The 5,140-nt window shown below is 35.9% G+C and overlaps 1 non-coding gene across 1 annotated transcript; it reads right to left on the reverse strand.

Annotated features, from left to right (window-relative positions):
• Window positions 1-1,174: 1,174 nt before the first annotated feature.
• LOC116652573 (U1 spliceosomal RNA) lies at window positions 1,175-1,338 on the reverse strand. Its single transcript, XR_004305733.2, has one exon. It is a non-coding gene; the product is annotated as a U1 spliceosomal RNA (small nuclear RNA).
• Window positions 1,339-5,140: the final 3,802 nt, after the last annotated feature.

The following is a 5,140-nucleotide window of genomic DNA, read 5'->3' on the forward strand; positions in this document are numbered from 1 at the left end:
TGTAGAAGGAGATAAGGTCCCTGTTATACATGTAAAGAACATGTTGGGAAAAGCTGTTTGGGTCCTTCCAGCTTCTGGAAAGGGCAAACCTATCCGTGGAACTGTCTTCGCCCAGGGACCTGGGTGCACTTGGTGGGTAATGCAGAAGGATGGGGATGTTCAATGTGTGCCACAAGGGAATTTGATGCTGGGGGAGTGCAGTCAATAATTTTATGTATCTATCTATATATATATATATGTTTGCATGTGTAGTGTATTTTAGTTATTATAGTTGTACATTTAGTTATGTTACATGCAATTCTACTATTTAGCTATCACAATTTTACATACGTGTATATATATGTATATATATGTATATATTAACCATGATGTAATAATGTAGAATAAGGGGTGGAATGTCATGGTTTTGTAATTTTGTAATTTTGCTATCAGTATTCCACATCATAACATCATGTCAAGTATGGATACTTCTGTTGAATGTGCAGTCCACAGAAGAAGACTACATATCCCAGAGAACAACAGGAGTAACAATAAGTCACGGGACCAGGACTCTATATAATCTCGTTCCCAGGCTGGAGTGCCCTCCTTCTTCTCTCGAACTTCTCGGAGAGTGGGAAGCGTTCCAGCCGTGTCGCCTAGAGTTCACAGTAGGCCTCTCGGTTTTCGGAGACTCTCTCTCTCTGTTTCGTTCGATTTGTTAGCCTTAATTATATTATATTGTGTTATCTTGTATTTCGATATCATATTTAGTAAAATAAGTTTTTCCTCCTTAGATTGTCGCTGTTTTATCCCACTCCCCTTTTCCCCCTCCTTTCCGGCCCTGGGGGGGGGCGTGGGGTGGCTTCCCCTGTCACGGGCATAGGTAAATCTAACTAACCCGTGACAGTTTGGAAAGTGTTCAGGATACACCTGAATTAAGACTGAATTCCTCCATTTCTTTGAAACAAGTTCTTTTGTATTTCCTTTATTCTTGTGCTTAATTAAAGCAGATACACAATATAGGAAGAAAATTTAGAAAGATTCATAGAATCACAGAATCATAGGGGTTGGAAGGGACCTCCAGAGATCATTGAGTCTAACCCCCCTGCCAAAGTAGATTCCCTACAGATAAGCATCCAGGCAGGTCTTGAATATCTCCAGAGAAGGAGACTCCACAACCCCCCTGGGCAATTAAAAGGGGAGAGCATGAATGCAGTCCCGCACTACCACAAATTATGCAGTCAAGTTTCCTGCATTTGGAGAAATCGCAGGGGTCAGCACACCCAGAGTGCAGGGGATGAGCCTCACCATGGGAAAACCACCTGCCTGATCATAATGTCTCCCATACCAGGTAAGTAAGAAGACAGTAATAAGACATCAGCTTTACAATTATAGAGAGTATATCTAAACAGTTTAGGAAAAATTATAGGTTTGCAGCTCTTTCTGCAACATCCAAAAGTAAAAACAAACTAACAGAAAAAAACTTCAACAAGTTGCAAAACCTTTGTCTGAAGATTTCAGTCACTGCAAACCTTCAGACTATTCTGTTCACTAAGTAATTACTAGACTACTGACACCGAGAATCAAAACTAACAAAGAATGGTGTCCATCTGTATTGGGGGGGGATTACTGTCTCACCCTCATATTTCTGTTGAAGAAAAATTCTGAGTCAGCTGAGGATTAGAAATTTCTTTCTGGATGTCACTGACTTTTATTTAACATACCACATTTTAGTTAAAGAGTTGTGTCTTTTTGTGTAAAGAATCTGATCATTGTTGATGACTGTGACATAGCAATCATTAGCATAATCTTATATAAAAGTTTATAAATAAACCTTGAGATTAAATAAAATACTTATCCCAAGAGAACTTAAGGAAAAACAAACAGTATTTGCATATTTGTGTCCCATGTTCCTTCCACGTAGGAAGGCTTTAGTCTCTTTGATAGCTCAGATCTACTGCTATGTACAATAATTCTGACTCTCAGTAAAGATTGTTCTTAATTGTGTACATACTTACAGCAGAAATGGACTGGTGACCAGCAAGTTATTCCATAGGAATTATTCAAAACTACTGAAATTTTTATCTCTGTTATAATCAGTTCAGGTGGATTTTGAAACTGATTTTAATTACGGGGTTAGCAATTGATCATAACCTGTGTTGAGTTGTTTTGCTTTATATGTGCGCAGTTGTTTTTTTTTCTCACCATGAGTGAGAAAGCAAACAAGTCTCCTGAGCCACAGAAAGTCCCTTTCTGCATTATTCCTTTATCCTAATTGCTTTTCTATTATGTAATGCAACACAAACATAAATTTTCTTTAAAAGATTATATTATTACATAGGATGATATTCACATAGCAAGACAGACTTTCTAAGTAGTTTTGAACTGTTACAATCATTTAATTATCCAGTAGGTTTACTAAGTCTTAAAATGTGATAGATCTATCTGAAATCTTTTTTTTTTTTTTTTTTTTTAAACTGCTGTTTTTCATATTAACTCATGTCTTGGATGTTTTGTCTTTCTATGTTAATATGCAATGGCAGACTTACATTTTGTGTTTAACTGAAGAATCACCTTTCAGAGATTTTCCTAGAAGATAAATAAGATAGAAGTTACTGTCTGAGGAGATTTCTTTCAAAGCATAAACAAAAAATTAATAGAATTCTTTTGTATCTCCTTGTGCAAGTATTCCTCTTGGCTCACACATGACTTCACAATGTTCAAAATAAAAAGTGCGGAAAACAACGAGAAGAATATTTTTAAGATTTACAGAAAAGAAAGGAAAAAAAGTGGGTAGAGATAGAAAAAGCATAAAATATCCTTGGTCTGTGGAGGTTACTTAGATCCATAAATCCATGGAAAGGAAAAATCACCTTGAGATAATAATGAGCCACAGTAGAGCTTTTTAGAACTTGTTTGCTTTTGTTGTGTCATGAAAAACTTCACAACACTGAGATCCTATCTTCTTTTTTGTCATTCTATGAAATGCTATAGAAGTGTGATAATAATAACTCAGAAAACTGAAGATGATTGAGGCAGAAATTTTTCATTGGGTCACAACATGCATTCTACATCCAGTACACGTTTATTTCCCAGCGACAAAACCACCAGTGATTTCCCTAGTCTGATTTTCAGTGACTCAAGCTATAGGACTTCCATCACTTCTCTCTAGAGACTATTCCACAGTTCTAATAGATCTCACTATTAGATACATTTTCCTGGTAATAAGATTAAATTTTCCTTTGCTCAATTTCATCCCTGCAAAATGCATCCCTTGGTTGCAGTATGAAACACTTGCTAGTTCAAAACTAACCATGTGTCTTTTTTCTTTCAACACTACAGTATAACCTGTAGTGCTCTGGTTTCATTCACTTTATTTTTAAAGAGTTTGTATGCTGTAAAAGTCATCATTTTAGTATATAAAACACTTTTTCTTTTTTTTTTTCAATTCATACTTTTTCAAAAGTGGGAACTCCCCCAACTTCCCAAACTCAGAAATTCATACACCTATGTCTTTATTCACTATTAATGATTTCAGTTCTGTCTGCCTGAATTTTTTCAGTCAGAATTTACAGTAGAGGTGAGCAAACTTTATTTTTGTGTGAGTTGAGTAGTTTAACTTCTTTAAATACATAATTTCATGGCCTACTTTCTTGTGCCAAATGGACTCAGACATATCTAGTACATACAGGTGCATTCAAGAGGATTTCTTTCATTTAAATTTTAAATATTTAAACACTACATTTACCCTGTGTAAACTCATTTCCTTGATTAAAACGTATTTTAAAAAAATTAATAACAAGTGTGAAAAATATCTAACAAAATTATTGATACATGAAATATACAAGGAAATTGTATTACTTATTTTTTGTATTTCCTTTATATTTGTGTTACTGTAATTCCCAGAGGTACTTATGGTCACCACAGTCCTACTCCTTGGATCATCAGCAGGATTGAAGTGCAGTAAGCCAGCAGCATTTTTGCTTGTAGGCTCTGCAAAGACTGATCATTCTTCCGGGTTTGAGAAAGACAACAGTTTGTACACAGCTCGTGATTCAAAGGTAACCTTTGGGGTTACTTCACAGGTATCCATGCCTATAAAAGAATTCATCCCATGCCTCTCCAAATGGTGATACAGATGCTTCTTGTCTAGAGGCCTAATGTTAGTCAAGGTGCAGCATATTCAGAACCTCTGAGTCCTGAGAAGCTGGGTTAGCTGGGGAAGAAAAGCAAGATTTCATAACAATTACAGGAAGTGTCTTTGGCCCTAATTGAAGGTGAAATGCAGCAGGAAGTATGCAAAATAAAATGTCTTAGGTATGGCATATCCCAGATGTGGTGAAAGACACATAAACATTTCTGAGGCATACAGGTTCATTCTGTCAGAGGAAGAGTTGATCAAAAGAACAAGAGTACTTCTTTGGCTCAAGTTTGGTTTAAAATCAGGGTCAAGCAGACTTGTCTTACTAAAACAAGAACTGACCTGAACCTTCACCACACATGAACTACTTCATAAATATTTCTGAGCAGCATGAAAAATGTAAAGTTCTGCATAAATGCTTAAGCATGTAATGCTTGATTCTGCCATCCTTACTCACATCAAGTAGCTTCTTACTCTTTGAGTAGTCCCATAAAACATATGTATTTACCAAGGGAATAAGATAACTACACAACATAATGGTACAGAACAGCACTATTTTTGCCTTCTCTTTTCTTCAGCAGTTGGTTAGGAAGATGTCTTGCATACCAGACCTGACAGTAATGCACAATAAAATACATATAGAGAGGTATATTCCACTATGTTTAAAGCAATTTCTGAACTAGACCCTTTTCTAATCTTTGCTTTAAGTACAGTACTTAGTAACAATCTGAATACATTTTTTTCATGTTAAAATCTTCTTTTGACACTGCATCTGTCACACAGCCAATGCATCTGACCCAGATGTACCAAGTAAGCCCCACAGATTATTTGTCACACAAATTCCTGTACCTAATATTTGGGTCTTTTATTTAATTGGTATGCAAATGAAGAAACAAGACAGCATTTGTGCTCGATACAGTTGTCACTTCAAATTCTAGTAACATTCATTATCATGCTTACAGATGTTTTTTTTACACCTAACATCTGCCAACACTACCTAAACCACAGGAAGTTGACAAA

Source organism: Coturnix japonica, chromosome Z (assembly GCF_054131305.1).
Source record: "Coturnix japonica strain WE chromosome Z, WE-NBRP24, whole genome shotgun sequence".
NCBI lineage: Eukaryota > Metazoa > Chordata > Aves > Galliformes > Phasianidae > Coturnix > Coturnix japonica.